The sequence below is a fragment of the Notolepis coatsorum genome (genome assembly GCF_963971535.1).
Source record: "Notolepis coatsorum genome assembly, chromosome: 2".
NCBI classification, from domain to species: Eukaryota; Metazoa; Chordata; class Actinopteri; order Aulopiformes; family Paralepididae; genus Notolepis; species Notolepis coatsorum.
Window position 1 is genome coordinate 111,865,614 of NC_140166.1, and position 13,739 is coordinate 111,879,352.

Genomic DNA, 13,739 nt, shown 5'->3' on the forward strand with positions numbered 1-13,739 from the left:
TCAAGACCCCTACGCTCTGCATCTTCTGGCCACCTCAGACCCGCCCCTATTTGAGCTCCTGGGGGTTCAACAAAGAGAAGCAGGCTATTCTCTGTCCTCGCTCCACAATGGTGGAACAAACTTCCCACCACAGTCAGGACAGCTGAAACCCGGCCGTCAACTAAATACACACTTCAGTCAATATCTGAAATGAAGAAATAAAAAAATAAAAATAATAAACTTTTACTAGTATGTACTCTGCTACTAAGGAATCTACCTTGCCTATATGACTACCTACTATGCTAATAATTATGTCTATAATACTGTAATGATCTGGGGTCTTGTGTGTCACTGTACCCGGGGGGTGTGTTTCCCCCCGGGAGAGTTAGGAGGTGGCACCGGAAGTGACGTGGGTTCGTGAAATATACGTGAAGCGAGGAAGCTGTGTTGTGTTCCTACCGAGTGAGGTATTGACCTGTATGTACTCATTGCAGTGGAATTAAATAACCAAAAGAAACATGAACCACTCCTCGTTCTTCCTAACAATAAGGGTACGACAAAACGCTACATTTGGTGTCTGAAGTGGGATCAGTGAACTCAGTTTGACGCGCACTGTGTACCCAAGGGAGCTCCGCTGTTTGGCTGGCTACATCACGTTAGCTTAGCAATGACGGCAAAAGAAGAGCCACGCCACGAGATTAAACAGGAGAGGGAGGATGAAGGTCTGCCAAGTGGACTTCCAGACCTGGAAAGAATGCAGGTCGGTGCCGAAGTCGGGGTTGGCAATCTCGGAGGACGGGAGAGTGACGGCCACGCGACGGCGGCTCCGGTGCCGGTACTCCACCCGGCGGCGTCCGGTAGGAATGACCTGCAGAGCGTGGCACCATGTGGAGGTGCACACGGTGGATGGAGAGCAGACCAGGGGCTGAAATATTCGGGTAAAGGCAGCCTGGAGGCGTTTTTTATGCAATTTGAGCTGGCAGCCGAACTGAATGGCTGGCCGATGGACAATAAAAAAAGGGCTGCCCGTCTCGTTTTGTCCCTCACGGATGATGCCCTGGCATGTTTGAGTGCACTGGGACCGGAAGAGCTGAGAGACTATGGAGCTGTGGTGGGGGCGCTGCAGAGGCGTTTCGGTCGATGTGACAATAAAAGCATCGTGGTCACAGAGCTATGTAACCGGCACAGACGGCCCGGTGAGTCCCTTCGTGCACTGGCCACTGACATTGAGACACTCACGAGACGGGCATACGGCCACATGCCCCCCGTGGTGTTGAGTGAGTACGCCAGGGATCAGTTTGTCCGCGCCATCGAGCCGCGAGACCTGCGTGAGCGGGTTCAGCTGCGGCACCCGAGCACGCTGCAGGGGGCCTTGGAGCTGGCGCTGGAGAGAGAAGACCTGCGGGGCGGGACCTCACAGGAGGGCGTGAGGGAGGCCCCTCCCACGGTGAGGGTTGCGGTGGAGAGCAGCCCAAGGGAGCCGGAGTGGGTGGGCGCAATGATGGAGCGGATGACAGAGCTGGTGCGTGCCGTAACATTGCAACCACAAGGAGGTGCGGCTCATTCACCGGGGCCCATGCGCTGCTGGGGGTGTGGCCAACCCGGGCATCTCCGCAGGGACTGCCGCAATCGCCAGGAGAGGCAGGGAAACGGCAGGGGGTCCGTGTAGATGGGGCGGAGCGGATCCCTGGCGCCATGTCCCATGCTGCTCTGCCTCCAGCGGAGGGAGCCAATCAGCACAGCCGGGGGGGTGGGGCTCTACTCCCCCCAGAAGCAGACGTTGACACTGAGTCAGTCATGGTAGTGGGCTGGACGCATGCAGGCAATTTTTGCTATGTGCCCGTCACCCTGGCTGGGGCGCCATGTTCGGCCCTGGTGGACACGGGTTCGACTGCGACGCTGATGAGGCCCGACGTGGTCCCGGTGGGGACACAGCTGGAGCAGACGTCGGTGCAACTGAGGACAGTGACTGGTGAGCTAGCCCCCATGTTGGGGAAGGGAAATGTGGTCATAACAGTGGGGGGCCTGGGAGGGCGGAGCTGAGCGATCATGGAGTAGACGTGTTTCACATGAGCTCCCTTCTACCGTGCTGAATATACGTTTCTCCCCATTAGTCTTTATTTTATTTTTATTTGTTTTTTATCTGTTTGCTAGGTCGTCGTGCTTAGTATACATTCATCAACTTTTTTCGACTTTCTACGATGGCGGGGGTGGAAACCAGAGCCATGAAAGAATTAGGCACGACACCGGCACCGCCGTGCATGGCCGCACCGTCTCCCGCTGTCGGGGAGTTAAGCGAAGCTGTGCTCTTGGTCATGACCAAGCTACACGCAGACTCTGAGACACGCATCGCTGAAGCACAGAAGAAAGTACACGCAGACTCTGAGGCACGCATCGCTGAAGCACAGAAGAAAGTGTTGGCGGATTTCTGTATCAGCCTCCGTCGTGAGATATCAGAGGAAATACGGCTGGCGGTAGTACCGCTAACAGACAAGATGGAGGCGATACACGCTGCCTCTTCGGCTAATGCTAACGAACTAGCCATGCTAACAACGGAGGTATCATCACAGTGTGAGAAGATGGCGGGTCTTGAATCCGCCCTGCTGGCTAGGCAGGCTGAAGTCAACAAACTACAGTCGGCGATGGAGGAGATGCAGTCCCGGGATAGACGCCACAACGTCAGGATTGTTGGAGTACCGGAGACCAGCGGTGAAGGCCGTCTCTCTGAGACCGTGCCCGAACTGCTGCAGAAGTTACTAGGGACAGACGTCCTCCCTATGCCTCCTATCTGTGAGTCGGCCTACAGAGCGGGCAGGTTTTCTCCCGGCGTGAACAAAGAACCGAGGCCCATCATAGTCAAGCTGAACAGACTCCAACAGAGAGAAATCATCATGCGGTCGGCTCATACCAGAAGGGGTACTCTGAGGCTTGGCGATCACAAAGTGGCCATTTTCGAGGACTTTACACCGGAGGTTCAAGCTCAGAGAGCCGAGTACAAGGTGGTCCTGACTAAGCTATGGAAACTAGGCCTGAGGCCCACGTTATTCGCTCCCGCGAAATTATCTGTGTTGGAGAAGGTCGGTGGTCAGCGTTTGTTTTGGTCGTTGGCTAAAGCGAAGGAATATCTCGCGGAGACACCCGAGTCTGTTGCTTGATATCTATGGAGGGTGAGTGACTTGGCGGTTTGGACCTATATACATTGATTAGGTCGACTATTCACAAACACTTGCTGTCATGCCCAGACATGCTAACTGTCCTCTGCCCATCCAACTAGCGGGGCTTCCCAATGACTTCTGTTACTTGCTAAAGCTGACCTCATGGTCGTACTTGTGTATCGCCTCTTTGGAAGCTAACGAGCTAGCTGAACAATGTACATAGTAGGCTAACGTGCTATCCGGATTCGTCACTAGCTTACGCGCTAGCCTCGGCTAGCCAGCGGGCTTCGACTATGCTCTGCGCTGAGACATTCGAGACCCGTTAATGTTTACGTATTTTGGTTGCTGTTGCTGTTCAAAGGGACATTGGTTTGCACAATTCAAGAGTGACCGAATCCCTAACTAACTTCTGATATGCTTTTTATTTTTATATCCAGGTTGTTTTGAGCTTTGGTGAACCAAAGTAGATGCCAAGGTCGGTTGAATATGCATATACAATATTTGATAACAGGTTGGGTCGGGTATGGCTTGCACTTCATGGCTATATGGTTATATGGCTTGCACTCTAGCCATTACCCTCTTTTCCTTTTTTTTTTTTTTTTTTTCTTTCCTATTGTCGCTGTTTTTATGTGATCTATATGCGCGATTTAAATGTGATCCGGTTCTACCTTGGACTAACTGCTGACTCGCCTTAATTTTGTTTTGAATTTTCCGTGAGCCACTTATGCTATAACGTTGATACATTAATATGCAGACTCCAAGGTAGATGGTTACAGGTTGATGCTGAGTAATTATATAATAATTATTGTCGCTGTTTTAATGGCATTTGAATGAGCAATTTAACTGTGATCCGATCCTACCTTGGACTAACTGCTCCGACCGATATCTTTATTGAAACAATGTATTATATGGCTTGCACTATAGCCATTACCCTCTTTTCCTTTCCTTTTTTCTTTCTTACTGTCGCTGTTTTTATGTCATCCGTATACGCGATTTAAGTGTGATCCGATTCTACCTTGGACTAACTGCTAATCTGCCTTAAATGTGTTTTGAATTTTCCGTGATCCACTTATGCTATAACGTTGCGACATTAATATGCAGACTCCAAGGTAGTTGGTTACAGGGTTGATGCTGAGTAATTATATAATAATTAGTGTCGCTGTTTTAATGGCATTTGAATGAGCAATTTAACTGTGATTCGATCCTACCTTGGACTAACTGCTCCGACCGATATCTGTATTGAAACAATGTATGATGACAGGTGGTGTCAGGTGTTGCCTATTACCATCCCCAGATTGATTAATGAATGATTGTGTTTAATTCTATTCTTACATAGGTTATGTCATTTCAGCCGTTGTGCCTGATCAGAGGGACGGCTAAAGGGATGCACTTTGACCATAACCTTTCTTTTTCCCTTCCTCCCTTTTTTTTGTCATTGTTTAATTGACACTGTTCACACAATTTTGCACAATTAACCTGTGACCCGAACCTGCCTTAGACTATCGGCTGGGATGCTTTAATTTAATTTTGTTTTGAATTTTCCTATACCGTTTTGGGCTATAACAATGTGATGTTGAAGCGCAGATTCGGAAATAGAGGGCTGCAGGTTGATGCAGAGTTATTATTTAATAATGGCTATTTTTACCATTATGGTTGTCTCATGTTGGGGCCAGGGCTCAGGTGGGTTTCGACCGATATCTTTATTGAATTTTATTTTATTATTATTTGTGTTTATTGGACTAGTGGGGGTTTACTCAGGGGTTTATCTAGAGGGGGGTGGGAGTGGGGAGCGTCTTATTGATCCATGTCTCTAGTGGGAAGTGATAGGAAGATGACCATCCTCAGTGGATGGGGCATAGGGTGGGGATTGGAGAGTGGGTATAGGGGAACTTATAGTAGGACGGGTGGGTTAGGGTTTAGAGTAGAAGGAGGGGGGGTTGTAGCTGGGGTGGTATTTTTATGTGTTCTATGTACTGTTGTCTTATATGTGTGTAAGTGTTCCTCCTCTGAACTCCTGGGATTGACCGTCCGGGCCCGCCGGGATCGGCACCTCTGTACTCAGCCTGGCTGCACGGGTATGTTCTCTACGCACTTATACAAGCTCGACCATGGCTAAATTGAATATTTTAATTTGGAACGCAGGAGGGCTTAACGCCCCACACAAGCGTGCCAGTGTCCTTTGGCTATTGAAGAGGAGAAATATTGACCTTGCTCTCCTTAGTGAGACGCATTTAATGGTAGGTGACGTGTCAAGACTGGCAAATCGGCAATATCACGTTATCTCCTCATCCTCAGCCGATGATAAGACGAAAGGAGTAGTCATAGTTACAAGACGTAACCTTGATATCAAAATCTTGGATGTATGGTCGGACACGGAGGGAAGGATTACTATAGCAAAAGTTGAATTCTTGCATAGGAAGATGGCTATAATAGCATTGTATGCTCCTAACACATTTGATTCAGCGTTCTATAATACAATCACGAAGAATTTGTTGGAACTTAATGGATACGCTCTCATTGTGGGTGGCGATTTTAATGCGTGCTGGGATGCGGAGATGGATAGGTCCGGGCCCTCTGAAACGAGCGACCAGAAACGGGCCTCTAAGGCCCTCAGGATGTGGGCCAAAGACACGGGGCTCACAGACCTCTGGCGCTTATGCAACCCCACCCTCAGAGATTACTCTCACCTGTCAGCCAGACACAAAAGCTTCTCTCGAATTGACTATGCATTCGCGTCCTCTAATATGTTTGATAGTTTCGATGTCTCATTGGTTCCCTTGGCTCTCTCAGACCACAAGGGGATTTTCCTTACGGCAACCTTTGGCAGGCTCTCCGCAAGAGCTCCCAGATGGCGTTTTAATTCGACCTTGCTAAAGAACGATGACTTCTGTTCTGAGTTCAGGAGTAAACTAGCTGAATTTTTGCAGATCAACGTTGGCACAGTAGAAGACCCTAGGGTCCTGTGGAACGCATTGAAAGGATTCATCAGGGGTCATGTCACACTATTTGCCTCCAATTTGCGAAAATCCCGGTCAAAAAAGCTAGAAGGACTGGAATCATTATATGCGGACCTATACGCATCCTTGCAAACTGACTATAATGAACGACTAAACACACAACGTAAGATAGTCAAAAAAGAAATAAACTCCATACTTAAACAACAGTCTGAGTTCTTGATACATAGGACAAGACAAAATTACTATTTTCACGGCTCCAGACCTAGCCATCTATTGGCAATGAAAATACGCTCAAATGATCAATTCTCGGATATCCCCTCGATTAGGACGAGCCAGGGTGCAGTCACTACTGATTCGAAAAAGATCAATGACACTTTGGAAAGAGTTTTATTCATATGATTAAAGTCCTGTATGCCTCGCCGTCTGCGATGATACTGACAGGCAAAAACTGTTCCACACTCTTTCCAGTCTCCAGATCTTCTAGACAGGGTTGCCCTCTGAGCCCGGGACTGTTCGCGCTTTCCCTCGAACCTTTGGCCCAATTTATTAGGCAATCGGAGGACATCGTCCCCATAATGGTCAACAATACTCCACACAAAATTGCTCTCTATGCGGATGACCTGCTGATTTTCATGGACGACCCCTCCCGGTCGGCCACAAAATTATTGAGGATAATCGACGACTTTGGTAAATTGTCAGGTTTTAAGATTAACTGGAACAAATCAGCCTGCCTACCTCTTAATTAACTGGCCAAGGCGGTACGACTACCAGCTGATATCCCCATAGTAGAACATTTTAAATACTTGGGCATAGAGATATTCCCCACGCTGAACCAAACTACTAAGTACAACTTCACGGGTACTTATGATAAAATACGCCAGGATCTAGACAGGTGGTCGTCCCTTCCTAACTCCTTACAAGCCCGGGCTTCCATAATCAAAATGAACATCCTGCCTAGGATAAATTTTATTAGCTCAATGCTCCCCCTGCCCCCTCCAATAGACCACTGGCGCAAGGTACAATCGATGGTATCTAAGTTTGTCTGGAATAACAAACGCCCGAGAATCAAAAGGGCTACTACTCAACGTAGGAAACAAGATGGGGGCCTCGCAATCCCTGATTTTAAACTTTATTTCTGGTCCTTTTCACTGAGACCTCTGATGTGCTGGCTAGACCCTGTAGAGGCTGTATCGTGGCGCTCCTTAGAAGCGGCGGCGGTGTCTCCGCTAAGATTGCAGGATGTAGTGTACTCCACTGTCTCTATTGCGAAATGCCGGCTGAGGTATGGACCGATCATAACTCACGTGATCCAAACGTGGCGTAATGTACAGAGGTCGTGTGGGGTTAAATGCCCTTGGCACCTGGACTCTCCAATTTTTAATAACCAGCAATTACTTGTTGGACACAAGCCGGTTAATATTCCTCAATGGCAAAGGAGGGGAGTGCATACTCTGGAGGATATTTATGATAAGAACGGCCTCCGTGCGTTTCAGGACTTAAGAGAATTTTATGATCTTCCCGGCGAGTCCTTCTTTCTTTACCTTCAACTAAGGTCAGCACTGAGGGCGCATGGCGTACCGTGGGCTCAAGCCTTGCACCCACACCCCTTCCTCAGGCTCATAGTGGACAGGACGACATCCAGAGGGTTTGTCTCCGACTTTTATACGCTCTTAATTCAATCCACGTATAAAAATTTATCATTGGATACAATCTGGCGTGTGGATATCCCGGAGTTGGACCCCGAGTTTGACTGGGATGATGTTTGGGCAAATGTGGCATTATCTTCCCGCAACCCCAATCACCAGCAAATTAATTTTAATTATATTCATAGGACCTATCTTACACCTAGGAAGCTATTTGCTATGGGACTGATAACCGACTCTCGGTGCACTTTGTGCTCTCAAAAGGCCACTGGCACTTATATGCATATGTATTGGGATTGCCCACCAGTGGCCCGCTTCTGGAGGTCAATAACGGACAAACTTTCAGATCTGTGTGGCTTAACTATCCCATTCACAGCTGTTACGCTACTCCTGAACGATATAACGACACTACCCGCGTCCGTACAACTGAAAAGGGTTGTCCTAGCGGGCGTCACAGCAGCGAAGAAGCTAATAGCAATGAGATGGAAGGAGCCTGAGAAGCTTACAATGATTAACTGGTCCCTAACTCTATTGGATGTGATTTATCTTGAGATATCCACAGCCCGGGTGATTGGGGTGGGGCAGGCTGGAATTGACCTGTGGTTCGCAGCAGCTGAGAAGGTAAAGACCGCAGTGTGCGGCTGAGCGGGGTTGGGGTGCGTGTTCGGGTGAGTCCGGCGGTCTCTTGGGAGGGGGAGGAGGAAATGTTTTTGTCTGTCTTGTCCCTTGTCTTGTCATCTTGAGTTTAGCTGGGGATATTATGGGGGGGCAGCTATTTAACTATTTCTTCACTGTTTGGCCACTTTTACACGGTCTCTGTGAGTCTATGGAACACCTCTACAGGTTTTTGTTTTTTCATGAAGGTTCATTGCTCTGTTTTCAGGTCGTGTTCCCCCAAAAAATGGTCCTTGTGGTGGGTTGGAGATGTACGTTTTATTAATATGGGGTCACACGGCCGGGAATCGGGGCTGAACACTGGGAAAGACCATTTATTAGATAGTACCCCTTGGAATTAATTTAGAAGGTTGAACTCTGGTTTCTTTTCTCTTGTCTGTATAATTGTTAGTCTGTATTATTATTATTGTTTTTGTTATTTTCTTGTGAAGTTCTATGTATTGTGATTGTGGTTAATGTGTTTCGTGAGTGTCAATAAAAAAAATTTGATCAAAAAAAAAAAACAGTGGGGGGCCTGTCGGTGGAGTTCCGGGTGTGGGTGGCAGAGGTGCAGGACCCCTGCATATTGGGGCTAGACTTTTTGAAGTTTGCCCGATGCCTGCTGGACCTGGGGGAGAACACATTGAGTTTCCCCGGGGGCCCCACTGTTGAGATGATATCCCCCCCACTTCCTCCGAGGTCAGCGCCACTGGCAGTGAGGGCAGCAGAGACACAGTTTCATTCTGCGAGCCCCCTGGACAGTCACGGTAGCTCCCGCTCCCGGAATACCCGCCTGAGATATTCCCCTGCCCACTCGACGGCTGAACGCACACCCCCCATGCCCATTGCCCCTGACAGGCAGTTCCCTGCACCTGCTGGCAGTACGCCCCTGTCCCCATCAGCAGCCCCATTTACACCCCGGGGCCTCCTCCCCCTGGCGCAGCCTAACATGGAGGAAGAGGCTGACAGGCTAGCAGTTGTGAGGGGCATATGGGAACGCAACGGTGGCCACTTGGAGCCGGAACAGCGGGAGGAGCTGTGGCAGTTGCTAAATGAGTACAAGGACATTTTTGCACTGACAGATGCTGAAATTGGCTGCACTCACTTGGTGCATCACCAAATAGACACAGGGGACGCCCGGCCTATCAGATCACCACCCTGCCGCCTTCCCATGGCGTACAGAGAAGCTGCAGAGTGCGCCATTGATGAGATGCAGCGGGCGGGCATCATAGAGCCCTCTGCCAGTCCCTGGGCTTCGGGAGTAGTGATGGTAAAGAAGAAGAACACTTCCAAAATGAGATTCTGCGTCGACTACAGACCACTGAACAAAGTGACAAAGAAAGACTCTTACCCGATGCCCCATGTTGATGAGGCGCTGGACACAGTGGCTGGGTCGTCCTGGTTCTCCTCACTAGACTTACGGGCTGGCTACTGGCAGGTGCCCCTCGACCCAGAGTCTAAACCTAAGACAGCCTTCTGCACACCAAGGGGGCTGTGGCAATTCCGTGTCCTCAGCTTCGGGCTGTGTAACGCCCCAGCCACGTTTGAAAGGCTAATGGAGAGCGTGTTGGCTGGCATTCCTCCAGAGGAGTGCGTGGTGTACCTGGACGACATACTGGCCCACGGCAGCTCCTTCCAGGCGGCCCTCCAGACGCTGAGACGGGTCCTGGGGAGGATAGCCGAGGCAGGACTGAAACTTCACCCCGACAAGTGCCACTTCATGAGGAGAGAAGTGGAGTTCTTGGGACACAAACTGACGGGAGAGGGCATCAGCACGCAGGAGGGGAAGATAAAGGTGGTCAAAGAGTGGCCCACCCCCGCAAACAAAGAGCAGCTCGAGAGCTTTGTGGGGCTCGCCTCATACTACAGGAGGTTTGTGAGGGGGTTCTCCTGCATCGCTGAGCCCCTATTTCGACTGAAGGAGAAAGGCGCTGACTTCACCTGGACGCCTGAGTGTCAGCAGGCGTTTGACCTCCTAAAAAAAGGACTAACAGAAGCACCTGTGCTTCGACCCCCAGACCCCTCCCTGCCGTTTGTCCTGGACACGGATGCCAGCAACGTGGGTATGGGGGCCGTGCTGTCTCAGGTGGGGCCGGACGGAGAAAGAGCGGTGGCTTACTTCAGCCACACATTCAACAAAGCAGAGCGGAATTACTGCGTCACCCGCCCGGAGCTTCTGGCTGTCGTTGAGGCAGTTAAACACTTCAGGTACTACCTCTGCGGGCCGCCGTTTACAATCAGAACTGACCACTCCGCTCTCCAGTGGCTGACGTCCTTTCGAGAGCCGGAGGGGCAAGTGTGCCGCTGGCTGGAGAGGCTGGCAGACTTCAACTTCACCGTTGAGCACAGGGCCGGCGTACGCCACACCAACGCTGACGCCCTGTCCCGACGGCCCTGTGCTCCGGAGGGGTGTCGATACTGTGAGAAGAGGGAGGCAAGAGAGAGAGAGCTCCGGGAGGAGGTGACAATATGCCCCGAGCACGAGGGCGACGGACCGGTCTGCAGGGAGCTGCAGGTGATCGGAGAAGCGGAGTGGCGAACGCAGCAAGAGCAGGACCCTGATTTAAAACCTGTTTTGCAATGGGTAGAGTCAGGTCAGAAGCCACCCTGGGGGGAGGTGGCAGGGGGCACCACTGCTACAAAGGGACTGTGGGCAGACTTTGCGGCTCTGCGGGTGTGGGATGGGGTTCTACAGAGAGCGTGGAGGGAGCCGGCTACGGGAGAGAACAGGTGGCGGGTGGTGGTCCCCAAAGCAATGAGAGAGACTGTGTTAAAAAGTTCCCATGGCACCGTGGGGGCGGGGCACTTTGGCATCACAAAGACTCTCCGCCGCCTCCGTCAGGGGTTCTACTGGGGACGGATAAAAAGGGACGTAGAGGATTTCTGTCGCCGCTGCGACCTCTGCGCGGCATACAAGGGCCCACCTGATCAGTCCCACGCACTGCTCCAACAGCTGGGGGTGGGAGCCCCCATGGAGAGAGTGGCGGTGGATGTTATGGGGCCGTTTCCGTGCACGGACAATGGCAATCGCTACGTGCTGGTCGCCATGGACTATTTCACCAAATGGCCGGAGGCATATGCGTTGCCGGATCAGGAGGCCAAGACTGTGGTTGACGCGCTGGTGGAGGGCATGTTCAGTCGGTTCGGCGCAGCGGAAACCCTCCACAGCGTTCAAGGGAGGAATTTCGAGTCACATGTCTTTGCCACCATGTGCGATCAGCTAGGCACCAAGAAGACCCGAACCACTGCTCTGCACCCACAAAGTGACGGGTTAGTGGAAAGGTTCAATAGGACTCTAGGCAAGCAGCTAGCCATTCTCACAGCAGAGCACCAGCGAGACTGTGACACGCACCTCCCCCTCGTTCTCATGGCATACCGATCCGCTGTACAGGAGTCCACCTCCTGCACGCCAGCACTGCTCATGCTGGGCCGGGAGCTCCGGACGCCGACGGAGGTGGCGTTTGGCAAGCCCCCTGACACTCCCCCCGTTCCCCCAGGGAGGGAGTATGCCAGGAGACTCCAGGATCGAATGGAGTCCGCCCACAACTTTGCCCGGGGTCAGCTGGAAAAGGCGGGCATGAGACAAAAAAGGAACTATGATGTGCGGGCTAAGGGGAGGCATTTCCAGGCCGGGGAACTGGTCTGGGTGTATAGCCCTCGGAGGAAGAAGGGGCGGTGCCCTAAACTGGACTGTCACTGGCAAGGGCCATGTAGGGTGCTAGAGAGGGTGGGAGAGGTGGTATACAGGGTGCAATTGCCGATCAGGGGGAGGAAAGTTGCTCTTCACAGAGACAGACTGGCCCCGTACAGAGGGGATTGTCTCCCACTGCAAGACCCAGCCCTCCCAGCGGCCTCCCCTAGAGACAGTGTTCCGACCACCACTGGGGCCGGAGGTAACCGCCGTTCGAGGGGAGTGCACCGTGGTCCACCAGCGGGGGGTGTCCCCTCTTCCCATACGGGGGGCCCCTCCGAATCACAGACTGTGTCCCCGGTGCGGGACAGACATGGCACTCCCCGGACGGTTCCTGTTCAGCAGCAGCAGGTCGATTCAGTCCTTCGGGCAGGGACAACGCGTCCGCAGAGGCGGAGGCTGCCGCCAGGTCGTTTCAAGGACTTTGTGTAAAAAAAGAAAAAAGTGTGTTCTGCTTGAAATGGAAAATGTTATTGGAAATGTGCTTGTGTTGATGTGTCTCTCGGGGCGAGAGCTCAGAAGGGGGGGGATAGTGTAATGATCTGGGGTCTTGTGTGTCACTGTACCCGGGGGGTGTGTTTCCCCCCGGGAGAGTTAGGAGGTGGCACCGGAAGTGACGTGGGTTCGTGAAATATACGTGAAGCGAGGAAGCTGTGTTGTGTTCCTACCGAGTGAGGTATTGACCTGTATGTACTCATTGCAGTGGAATTAAATAACCAAAAGAAACATGAACCACTCCTCGTTCTTCCTAACAATAAGGGTACGACAGAACGCTACAATACTATGCACTACTGTAACACTCAAGTTCAACACTGTTTGACAAACAATGTTATAGCTGCCAGAGTTGTACCCCTCCTGCTGACTTGTACAGAACTTGTAAGTCGCTTTGGATAAAAGTGTCAGCTAAATTACTAAACGTAAATGTAAATGAACATCGAATCGAGCCACGAAGACTTATGTAACGCACAAACACCTGGATATCTGAATCGGTTTTCACACAGCAGCTGTGATATCATTGTTGTTTAGACGGAGGGCTGTCGAAGATCCCACTGCTTCCGTTCCCCGGCTGCGTGACTCAGTCCCACATGGCTAGTATGCTTCACTTAACCACTAAGAATAACTGTGGCTGTCGCGGCGCTGGGCGGACGGCTCTGTAGGTGTAAGTGTTGGATCAGTACGAGATCCTCACAAAGGCCAACAGTTAAGTAATGTAAATGTGCAACACCTCCCCGTGGTGCGGCTCCCACACACCACACACACACTCTGGAACTTAGTGCTGTTACTAACATGTCACACCGGGAGCCATGAATTACATCACATTATACAGTCAGAGCTGAACCAACAGGATCCTTGCAGGTGGATTTCTTTTTATATATTTTTTTTCAATTGAGCAAAGGCACAAAGCAAACTTTGTTTTCAACAAGCGTGAACCCACAGTAGCTGCGACCGCGTACAGGCATGTATCCACACGTACAGGCATGTATCCATGTGTACTACAGGCATGTATCCACACGTACAGGCATGTATCCATGTGTACTACCGGCATGTATCCACACGTACAGGCATGTATCCATGTGTACTACAGGCATGTATCCACACGTACAGGCATGTATCCATGTGTACTACAGGCTCCCGCCTACCTCCGGTCAATGGTCTCTAA